Source organism: Phasianus colchicus, chromosome 18 (genome assembly GCF_987193195.1).
Source record: "Phasianus colchicus chromosome 18, bPhaCol1.hap1.1, whole genome shotgun sequence".
NCBI lineage: Eukaryota > Metazoa > Chordata > Aves > Galliformes > Phasianidae > Phasianus > Phasianus colchicus.
Genome location: NC_143453.1, coordinates 1,422,346 through 1,434,523, shown reverse-complemented (window position 1 = coordinate 1,434,523; position 12,178 = coordinate 1,422,346). Strand labels below are relative to the sequence as shown.

Below are 12,178 nucleotides of genomic sequence, written 5' to 3'. Positions count from 1 at the left end.
CCATGTCTGTCTTCTTTTGTAGTAACGCAAACAGGTCAGGAGTTTCTGTATCCTGAGGGAGACAGAGCAGATGTGCAGAAAAGTGTCTGGGGAAGTTTTCTGCTTGTTTACTGCACTGTGACTTCACTGAAGCCGATGGAGTCATTCCACAGCAATAGGGCTGTGAGATCGGAATCCTTGCTGTGGGTTCCAGTGCTTACCCTTCCCGCTGAAAACGTGCTGTATAAACAAATCACAGACAGGACACGTGGCAGAGGAGGGGTGGAGGAGACAACAGACCAGACTGACAGACAGACGGGGGTCCATAGACAGCCAGACAACAATTATAAATAGCACCCTTTTGAGATCTGTTTGATGTGTTGCCCAAGGCCAGGTGGAAAATCTTTCCGTTGCTGCCTCTTCAGCTAATCGCTTTCCCCTCATTTTTCAATAAAGATTCCAAGTTTGGTCACTTCTTTGGCACATTTGTTTCCCATTAGAATACTTTGTGCTGTTTCACTGTGTTATGCTAGATAATTGCTCTAATAACAAACCAAGGAAAAGCTTTTGAACATTTTAGGAAGTAATTTTTTCCCTTATGAAAATTCAGCAAACACTGACAGAGATCTGGGGAATAGCTAAAGAAAGTCAAAGAAAGTAAGAATGAGAGAGGGGGAAAAGGAATGCATTGACTTTTATTGATGGCATTTCTTCACTTACACATAAACCACATGCCAAAAATTTAATTGCAGTCCAACTGAATATTTATTTAGCACTTTATCATTTTCAAAGCTTTTTAATGAGTATTGTTTAAGAGAACCTCACAGTATCCTGTGATTAGGGACACAAGGTTACTGTCTTCCAAATGCTGCTGGAGAAGGGGAGACAAGGTCTTTTTTGAAAGGCAAAATGAATTGCAAAGCAAAGATTTGAATTCAAGAGGTCCTGGCATTGCTAAACTTCGCCATACATTCACTTACATACATACACTTCCCATACATTAAGGACACGTTCGAAGTGCCTCAGTAATTTTCTAACTCTGCTTCCACTCATGGCACTAGAAGTTTTAGTGGAGTAGTGCAGGAGAAAACAATTAGGACATGTTTAGTACTTTCAATAAGCTCCCTCTTTGTGTTTGTATACTGCCAAGATGCCTTTAAGAATTTAATGTGGTCAAGGGGATAGGGAGATAAATAATACAAGCGAGGAAAGGAGGCTTCAGGCTGATTTACTGAAGCCTCTTAGCTAAATTCTTTCCACTCATAATCTCAAAGAGGTGGAGTTTTTTGGCTGCAATGTCTGCGCATTTACCATCTAACAGAAGAAGCTCCAAGTGCACTCAGTGCCTGAAGTTAATTTGAGGATGGAGGTGCCTGAGTTGAGAGATGGATGCTGACGCGGGCACAGGACACACAACATTGGTGGCTGCTCTGCCTGGGGCAGCTGGGGGAGCTGGAGGAGCGATGTGCCTTCATGTGCAGCTTCAGCTCCTTGTTCACCAAGGAGAAATGGTGGCACCCACCTCCTCTGTAGCATGCTGTTAGCTGGGTTTAGAGCTCTTGGCTCCTCGCAGATCTAGCTTCTGTTCCTGTCTTAAAGCAGCATTTTTGTTTATTTGTTGTCATCCTTTTTTTCAAGCTATCTTGGTATTTTTGGCAGAAAGAGAAAAGAAACAAGAAAATAATCTTTTGCCAGATCTTACTTCTGTGTTCACTAAAGATGGCCAGCTCAGATATGTCCTGTGCTGTAGCTCCAGGCTGGCCTGTCTGGGTGCTGGGTTCCACTATTAGCCATGGTGGAGGTGTCCTTTCCCTGAGCCCATCCTACTGGATCCCAAATACCAGCACTGTCATTGCTTCTTCTGATCACATCACCACCACTTTCACTGGGGCTTTGCTGGTATCTGGGTTTGCTGTGTTCTCCTGTGTTGGCACTGAGTGTTCCTTGGGACAGCTGCTGCTGGATTGCATGCTGATCTGGTTCTGGTTTGGTAGAATAAAGAAAGGTAATTGAAATCCCCCTGCTCTCCTCTTTCTCCTTCCATTCTGGGAAGCTGTTGAATGGGACAGGATAAATAGCAGGGGATACATATGCCAAGTCCTGGTACAAGGGATGCTGCAGGCTCTCAGCCACTCTTCTCTTCTGTAAATTCCTAACTGTGCAACCTCCCTCTGAGCAGCTGACAATCTTTTGATGACAGCCCCAGAGAGTTAATGAACTAGAAGGGCTATGGGTTATCTATTCCCTGAGATTGGGGAGCATGAATTAAATGGTCTTTTGGAAGATGGGAAATAATTATTCTTCTGCTTCAAAGCTATGTCCAATTGAATGATGTCGCCAGCACGAATCAGCAATCACAATCACTGATGAAGACCCATTAAACAGATTGGGCTGAGTAATGCACAAGAAAAAATGTCAGGAGCATCTTTAATTCTGAATCTCTCAACCCTACAAAAGAAAGAAAGAAAGAAAAAAAGAAGAAAAAAAGAAGAAAAAAAGCCTAGAGCTTTTATTCTCAGCACTTTAAAGCTGGAAATTGCTATGAATGAATTTCTGCTCCATCCCTAATAGAAAGGCAAGGACTGGAGTAGCTGAAAGTTTCCTGAAGTAACTGAAAGTTTCCTAGGATATCTGAAGGGTGTGTTTAGGACAGCTGAGGTGAAGAAACTTTTGGCGAAAAGACTTGGTCAGGACCAGCTGGGAAATGCTGCCCTTCCAGCTCTGTTGTATCTTTCTTTGTGGCATGTCCTTCTGGCAGAGGCTGGGGAAAGAGCAGGATTCCCCAAGGCCACCTCTCTGTACAGCTGAAGAGGTTGGGTGAGTTGAATGATCCTTACTGAAAGAAGGACACATTCTTCTATACTTTAACTGTTGCAAAAGTGACATAACGAAGTCAAACATTAGAGCGAGATCATTAAGAGGATTCATTAGAAACGCTTGGCTGTACAGTCAATTCAGTTGGAAGTTATGAATTATAACTCTTTAACATTGTTGGAAGGAGGCAAATCTTATTACCATGTTCTGCTTTTTCACCATATGAGCTGTAACTTCAGGAAGCTGTACCAAAGGTAAACTTTGCTACTTTGCCCACTGGAGGAGCAGGCCAATAGACTGGGCAACAGGTTCACCAGCTGGGTAAAGTCCAGCATCTCCTCCAGAGGTCAGTAACTTGCACAGCTTGTAAAGAGAGACTGAGAGAGGTCCATATTTAGGAAAAAGGGAGTTGTCTCATGTCATCCTTGAGAAGGAATGGCAGCAGTCCATTCTGGAGCTTTGTCAGACTTGGAGACCCTCAGCAGCTGGGCCAGGTTTCAGCCATCAGAGTATGGACAGCAACGGTATTGGATGCTTCATCTGAATTGATGTGACTGCAGTGGTGATAATGACGCATCCCAATGCATCCCACAGGAGACATCCTGGCAGCTTAGATAAAGAAACACAGTCTGGAAATGCCAGTTTCCTTGCATTTATGATTAAAAAAAAAAAAAAAAAATGTGGAGTTTACTGGTACGGATGTAGCTGTCCCACAGCAGATGGAAAATGTCTGACCTCTAATCTCAGAAGACCAACATTTCAATTTTCATTTTCCTTCACTCCCAACAGATACACAAAGGTTTTCAGCTGTCATAGATCTGAAGAAATGTTTGAAAATATGGCTGGAGTTCAACTAGCGTTTGCCTGAGTCTGCAGACAATCTAAAACCAAAATCTTCAGCAAACACAAACTTCTCCCCTCCTTTCAAAGGCCATAGAGATGCAGACAAAGGGGAGCACATAGGTTCTGCCTGGATCCTGGTTTTGCCTCATTTCAGCCTAGGAAGCAGGAGCAGTGAGAGGTATATCCACACAAACTGGTCAAACTGCAGACTTCTAGACTGAGCTGGCATACTTGGCTGCTGTTGATTGATATACCTGCTGGATCAAAGCCCCGTTATTCTCTATTGGATGCAATATTTATTGGTAGTCCTGGTGTCCTCTATCCGGATGTGGGTACGTTCCAGCTCAATAGCGAGGGTGCTTGTGCAAGCAGGATGGCAAACAATGGTTTCTTGTTTTGACTGCAGGTTGTTAAAATACTACTTTGGAGGTTATGTCACGATATTGGAATGTGATTCAGTAGCAAAGACACAGAAATGTTTTAAAGGGGTATCATGCAGATCTCTGCATGCTCAGGGTACAAGTGGAAGTCTGCATGGCTCTGGGCTTGTACTCCATACACATGCTGCAGAGACACAGCTCCTTCTATCTTTCTTTGTAGGTGATTTCTAAAGTTCTTCAGCATTTCTTTGGCTCCTCTGTTAGGTTTGTCCAGTTTTACCTTCCCCTTGAAAAACTGTATCTGAAAATGAGGTGCTGTAGTTAGCTGAGAACTTACCTGGGTCGGAAGGAAATCATTCCATGACCTCCATCAGGGACAGCACTTCCAGGAATAGATTTACACTAATAATCAGAGAAAAGCCAGACAGCTAAAGTGGGGCAAAAATAGGTTCCTTGGCAATACTAAGGGCAGTTAGTTAATTACAAAAGAAATGCCTCTGCAAACTTCCAAAATGTAATTAGCAGAGGTTGTCAAGTGCCTTGATCTGCTAGTGATGTGCTGGGCAGCACTTTGTCTTCTGGCCTTCCTACAACTGAGGTTTTGGACAAATAATCCACCAGCCATGTAGGACAACTGACTGTAGTTGGGTTCACTTTCAGTGGGTTAATAGGAGGCATACATGACTATGGCTGGCTAGGACATTCAGTGATGCTGGACTGGAGTGAAAATCCTGAGAAATGCCATGTGCTGACAAACAAAAAGGAAAAAAAATATGTAAGTTTTTCTCAGTTGAAATGTTATGTTTGGACATCTCCATGAAAAAGTTGAGAAAGAAACAAAAAAAAAAAAAATGAAATGAAACTATTCAGAATTTAATTAGACGGCACAGGATGTTATTTTGAACAAAAAGCAAATGTCTTTTTAGTAAATGTTCTACCAGCATGTTTTGATTATTTTGGGTTTTTCCCCCCCAATCTTTTTTTTTCCCCTTGGCTCTGGAAACTCAATGACACCACGCCATTCCTAGAAGAAAGGTTCTGGTTTGGATGAATCCAAGTTTTTCAACAACAACATGTTTTGTGAGAAAATTCCCCGCTGCTTCTGTTCATCAATAAATTTGATGAGTTTAACCAGCCTCACGGCTGGCTGGGACAAAGAGATCCCCCACTTCAAGAAGTGGATAAATAACTTGGCACAAAGTCCTTCTCTGTTGACTCAGTTTACTTTGTGGACCCGGGCACGACTGTCATAATAAATTAAAGCATGAGCAGTCCCATTTGTCACTTCACCACTTCCTTTTGCTGCTTTCCAACATGTGGTAAACCGATTAGTTTTAACACAGAGAAAACCCCAGATGAGGGGAGGAAGACAGTGCTACAATTAAGGGGAGGGAGAGGAAAAGGGAAGACGTGTGGGGCGGCATGAAGGCATGGCGGGCACAGATTATTGGGCAGAGCCACACTCAAGTCATCAGGTCTATTGTCTGTCCTTGGGGAGAAAAGGGAGATGGTAATTCTGGGATTCAGGAGTAGTCACCCCCAGAATTCATAGGGTATCCAAAACCAGAGGTACAGAAGCCTCCTCTCAGTCTCGCCCTGCCCCAGATTTCAGAGTCATGCACTGACTATAAGGTGCGAGATGTTCTTTGATGTCTCTTCAGCTGTGCGCGACTCCTCTTCGCTGCTCCTTGCCATCATCTGCAGCAATTTCCTAGAGCCAGAGGAGGGATGTGTTCAGAGCAGGCCCCTTGCTGACAAGGTGTGAACAGATTGATGGCCATCCTGTCCCACCTGGCGGCACAGGAATATATGCAGCCTGAGCGGGCTGTCCGGGAATCCCCCTCCAAACCTGAGCCCTGCAGAAACAGGTTTCGGCTTTGAATGAGAGCAGAGGTCAAATTCAGAAAGAGAGAAGGGCGTGTATATGTGTGTAAGCATGGTGGGAGCTCAGAAGAATGTAAGTTTGGGATCTGAAAGCATCACACTCCTGAGTTATGATTATTTATTATGCTGATAGTGCCTAGAGGGCCCAGCCTCATTGTGCTGAGGACTTCACAGGCACAAAATGAAGAGACAGTCCCTGCCTGGAAGATGGATGAGGAAAACCTCCCTACAGGGGCTGGGAACAGGTGTGGCATCTATCCATCACGCTGATGGAGCGTGTTTGCAAGATGGGTATGTGAGCATGTGCGAGTGTAGGGGAGACAGAAGGAAAAGGAGAAAGTTGGATGGTGATTTTAATTTCTCTGGCTTTGAAGAAGGGTTTTAATTTTTTTCTTTTAACCTCACCTTTCTTCTCCAGTAGTGATTATCCACAGTAAGATAAGAATGATCAAAAAGTTTTAGTGATTCTGCTGAAAATCTGGATGCTGAGAGATGTGCTTCAGTCATTCTGTATCTTTAAGCAAGTCACTTCAGACTTTTTTAATAGTAATGAAGTACCTAACCCCTGTAATATCTCTAAAAATCTATCTTTTTCTTTTATTTTAATGCTTCAGTTTTACTAAGGTTTAGTAAAAAAAAAAAGAGAAAGGAAGTGAATGAAGCAACATTTTTTTTTTTCCATGAGTAGCATATTGAACACCACCTGGTTTCCCCACAGACATGTAGTCCACATCTGATTACTCTATGACATTTCTGTCCTTGCTGAGTCCTCCATCACGCTTGGGCAGAGCAAAGAATCAGACCGTGGTTGGAGAGGGATCTGCAGCTCTGGCAGGTGAGCTGCAGGGTTTCAGCTGCCTTCCTTGGGAAAGCTGCCTTGTTTGGGAAAGGTGCTGGATATCTCTGCCCCATCTCAGGATTGCCCGGGGTGGGACCACAGGCTTAAAAGGTCCCAATCACACTAAATATTTGCTTCTTAGGGAGTCAGGCAAGGACTGTTTTTTACTTAGAACAACATCCTGGAAACCTAGAGGTGAAATCTGCTAAATATTGAGGAACCCTGTGCTTGTTAAGGGTTAACGAATCAACTGCTCTGAAGCTCATTAAAGAAAGGGGAACAGAGCATTCTGCACATCAGTAGGACATGATGCTTCTTGAGTACTTTAGAGAGAAAAAGGAAAAAGAAGTATAATTTTCTTTCTTTTAGTTCTCAGAGCAATCACTAGCAAGAAAAAAACTTAGCTATTCTTAGTTGCATCTAGGAGCTGTGCATAATCTTTCCTGCTGAATTATGGAATATGATAGCTTTTATTAAATCCATTACAATTACAGCCTCTCTGCTGCACAGGTTTAGAATATGGAATAACTAGGGTGCATAATTTCAAATAAATATTTAAGATTTTGATGCACAATAGTTTTAGACTCTCAGGAAATAGAATTGCATTTAGTTTTGTCTATTTTCTTTTATTTCACACAAACTTTGGTATCCAGCTGCTTTGTAGTGTTACTTTTTCCTTCTTTTTTTCCATTTTCTAGTTTTTATTCTGAGGAACAGATCATGATTGGTGCAGTTTAGCCCAGGATTTCATACTGGTGACTTGAGTCTTCTATAAAGTGGCTGGGTATATAAAGCCAGAGATAGAGAGAATTCTCAATAAAGGTGGAACTAATCTCAGGAAGCATGCAGCTAAAAAATGTATCAGTCAAAACTTTGACAGGAAAAGATCCATAAAATTTGGACAAATTCTGTTGAACACAAGAAGTGACAAGTATATTTTCTTCTGGAATTTGGATTGTGTGTTTTCAGGTGACCCATGAGTAATAGAAGAACAGGAGGGCTGAACACTGCTGTTTCCCTGCATATCCAGCCAGCAGCTGCTGTGGGCTTCTTCTGTGCTCATGGATTTCCTCCTCCAAGGCACTTCCAGTAGCAGTTACCTAGAGGAAATACAAAGACTGCCTGAGCATAGTAAGTAGAAACTCCTTTCCTAGGCCTTTGCGTACCTCTATCAGAGCAGATGTTGTATACAGCCACACAGATGATGGGCTCCGATCTGCACTGCTCTGAGCCTGGCCATCTGCCGCTGAGAACTTCTTGCTGGTGGCCTGGGCTGTCTGAGCTGACAGCTCTTTGCTGCCTCCCCAGCAGCTCCCAGTTCCTCGCGCTGCTCCCAGCTTTGTGCTGGTTGCTCCATGAAACTCAAAAGTAGCAGAAACACCTGATCCCAAAGTAATGAGGACAGGGTCAGAACCTCCCAGAGGCTCACAGTTTCCCTCTCAGGTTGCCCAGCTGTTTGATGCCAAAGAGAAGCAAGGATGGGAATTTCTGAACACGCTAACAAGAGGGAAAACCCCTCCGCGTGATTTGTGTGCTCCCTTTGTTTTCCCCACACCTGCTTCCTTTCCTCTTCTCTTCTCCCCACCCGCCCCTCAAGAAGATGCTCTAGGTGTTGGCTTTGCCTTGGCTGCCAATACTCTGCGGAGATGTGTTAATGATGACTGGCAGCTTTTAAAAGTGCTGTTTCAACACCTTGCTGTCACCACACCTCATACTTCAGCAGCTTAGCACATGTTCCAAGGTGTTTAAAGAGCTTCCCGTGCAGCCCTTTTCCAGGCACTAACCTCTTGCCAGGAGCGGTAGCAGCTCCTGACCGCACTTTTCTGGCTGCGACCTTGTTAGTATTTGCCTACGACATGTAAATGAGCAGCGCGGTCGTTAGCTAACGAAATGTGTAATGTTTTCCATTGTGTGGAAGGCTCAGAGCTGACAAGACCGGAGCCTATGTTCCAAAGTCTAAAGCAGTTGGCAGGTTTCTCAGTACCAGTTTTTTATGCCCCCGAGTGGGTTATGGAGCGGAAAAGGGGGTGGAGAGGAAAGGAGAGGGAGGAATGTGTGGGGGGGGAGAGTTAGCGGGAGAGAAGGGCCATTTGCAAGCCACCAGCTTTGAATTCAGCTTGCACGGGCCTTGTGGTTGCGCTGAAGGGCCTGTTGGACTCATTTGATTGACTCTAGGCTTAATGCTGCTTGCCACTTACCAGCACTTGTCTTTGCTCATTAGCAGGGGGATTATGGGCAAATATTTAGATATTCAAGAGAGGAAATGTTAATCTTTGCCGTGTTCACTGAATATTGAAATGAGGCAGCAGGCTGTTTTTCTCTGTGTTTGACCTAGACTTCCAGTGCTGAGCAAACACTTGTGTCCTGGGATGGATTTACAGAATGGCACCTCCCGGGTATCGGGGTTCAAATCACACATGGAAATTTAGACCTTCTCAAGGAAAGGCAGTGCAAGCAGCCCACACAAGCACTGCTGTACATAAATGGTGCAGAAGCTTTCATCTGAGAAATGTGAGGCACAGGAAAGTGCAAATCTTGTGGAATCAGAGTAATGCTGGCAATGTTGTAGACCCTCTGCTTCATGGGCAGGAGGTGGCCCCACAGTGATGGCTAAAGATGGTGAGGGCTGATAATTACTGGTAAACTGAGCACTAGGCATGCTCCTTGTGATTAAAAAATGAGAAAAATGCAGATATTCTCTTAAGGTTTGGACAGGTGGATCTCCCAAACAGAAGCAGGAAATAGGAACCTAATGTGTTTGGAGATGAATGTGGTGTTTGTGCTGGTGTCCTGATGTCTCTCATGTTGATCTATAGGTGGACAGGCTACTTTCTCAGTGCATGAAGTGGGCTCAGGTGAAGTTAATCTGCACTGATGGACTGGAGCAGGTAACGAGAAATGTCTTGCATCACATGTGATTACCTAGAACTTTTCTGTAAGTTTACTTCTTTTGTTTTTATGTTTTTATATTATGCTACGTTGTGCAATTAATACAGACAGTGAAGATGGAGACATCAAAATCTAACTGGAGACTGTTGTAACTTTGTAGGAAGTTATTTCTGTAGGTAAGGTTAAAAGGCAAATTTATCTGTGTTTGAAAAGCCAAGAGAAATAAAGCTGGCAGCTGTGTATTTAATCCATTTTTTAAGGGAGAATAACCTAAATCAAACATGATACTACCTTCACAGGGTGATGGAATAGGTAAGGTAAAGCCAATCCTGACAGGTGCTGAGAGCACCTACTCTCACCCCATAGCATCTCTGAGTTCAAACCTCTATGTTTAAGGTAATTCAGTTATCCTGAAATTATTATTTAATTTGATCAATTTACATCAGAATGACCTGTGAAATTATTTGCTTATTCAAATACAATCACTGGCTACATCCTGAAACATCAACTGAAAACCATTTTTTTATTATTGATGGAGTTCCTAAACACAGTTTCTTTATGTTTACTGTCTCTCGGATTCCAGTAGTTTCTAGTCAATTAAATATTTCTTCAGTAAATCTGAGGTTTAGAGGATCCCTTGGGAGTTGTAGAACTCCTCTTAGTGGGAATTGAAAGCCAGTTATCTTAGGCTGACCAACATCTGACAAATCTATTCTGTGTACAATTCCTCCATTTGTGGCTGTGCCCTCTTTACCTGGGATCTCTTCCTGTTTTTCCTTTGGCATTTTTCCTTTTGTCTTTTTTATTTTTTTTCTTTTTTCTCATGTTGCATTGGAGAATCTGGGGGAGGACAGCTTGCTCTTGTTCTTCTACCCATTTCACCTTCCCTTAAGACAGGTTGTTCAGCAATGCAGTCCATGCTGGAAACAAGAAGCAACAGATACATTTCATAGCAGGCAACATGTGAGCCAACAGATAGCAATGACTTCAGCCACAGCCAGAGCTTTGGACCATGCCAGTGTACTCAGGCTGTGGGGAGAGTCATGAGGTCCTTTTTCTTTGGATTTGCGGGGCTTTTCCATGCACAAAGTGAATGGCTGCTTGTGTTTAGTTTTAGAGATGCCCTCTCTGAGTCTGTTCTCATTGTCAGATTTTTTTGTTGTTCTTCCTGAGTAGCTCTGGCATAGTGTTCAGAAACCTCTGGCTGTGCAGAGATAGGGCACTCGCTGCTCTAGGAAGTAGGGCAAGAGTGGAAGAGAGCATCAGAGGGAGTCTCCTGCAGTTGGCTTTGTCAGCTGCACTCAAGTGCATCACACTCAGTGAAACTCCTGGTGCTGCTTCCTGCACCGATACTCCTTAGGCGCAGCTTTTCTTCCTCTCCCATTACCTCTGCCCACAGCCTGGCATGAGTGCATGGTGGGGGGAAGGGGCAACATTAAAATACACGTAGAGGAGCCTAACACCAAGCAAATTCCCACCTATGAGGTGCAGGTCCCGTACAGGAGAGCAACCCATCTGCGCTCTCTCTGAGAGTTGTTCTCCAGCTGCTGATGTAGGCCACCTGATTTTGAAATGCTGCTAGCTGTGGGAAAATAAACGTTTAGTGGAGCTTGTGCCAAAGGTGCAGCACAGTGTAACCCAAAGTGGAAACAGAAAGGTTGTGTTCATATCTGTGCCTCCTTGCCTCCTCCTCTGAAGCTTTTGTCCTGCCAGGTGTCTGTAGAAAGGTGGCAAAAGGGAGAGGTTTGTGCTCGAGAAAATACAAACCAGCAGCAATAAGCCTGGCAGCAGGGCAAGCCATAGAGCAGTAAGATTTCAAAAGTAATGGATAATGAGGATTTGAATTTAAATATTATATATCTTTTCTACATTTTTCCCTCCATCTTAAACCTGCTACTGGAACACACATCCTCCTTCTGAAAAGTTGAGTTCAAAAAGAAAATGGGTCTCTGTTTGTTCATGGGACAGAGAAGTTCTCTGCCACCTCCTCACTTCTAGCTGTAATTATTAGAAAAGTTGTTCTCTAATAGACTTTAGAAGCTGGTACAAAACAGGTACACAGATGGAATTGCCAGTATCTAAAGAAGCTTGTCTGATGAAAGCTCATCCCTGTTATTGATTCAGGTGGGAAGGAAAAAGCACCAGGTTTCAAGCTCAGCGCTGCTTGGGCTGGAAGAGCTATTCAGAGGGAGGGACGTGTTCAGAACTGGTGCAGCCATTATTCTTCATAAATGAATTTACCCCATGTGGAAGAGAAGCAATTCCCTATGCTCTCTTTACCCTCACTGCTGACCTCGAAGCAGGGATTAAGTATTATGCTGACTTTTACCTAGCAGTGAGTTATAGTCTACATGGATGGGGGCTCCCGTCCCCAGAATCATTTCTTTTCTTTCAGTACATTCTGCTTTTGTTGGTTTATTGGTATTTCTGGTTTTGTTCCTTTGTTTGGATTTTTTTTTTCCCCACCAAAAAAAAAAAAAAAAAAAAAACAGAAAAAAAAAAGTAATGATTAGAAGGAAAAACAAACCTTCTCTTCATCCCCAACCAAAAC

At 43.4% G+C, this 12,178-nt stretch overlaps 1 long non-coding RNA gene across 1 annotated transcript in view; it reads left to right on the top strand.

The window, feature by feature from the left end:
- LOC149915496 (uncharacterized) overlaps positions 1–12,178 on the top strand; it is a 66,588-nt gene that overhangs the window by 20,141 nt on the left and 34,269 nt on the right. Inside the window, exons 3-4 of the long non-coding RNA XR_016472070.1 lie at positions 7,708–7,869; positions 9,555–9,673. This is a non-coding gene — a long non-coding RNA (uncharacterized LOC149915496). The remainder of the gene's footprint in view (positions 1–7,707; positions 7,870–9,554; positions 9,674–12,178) is intronic.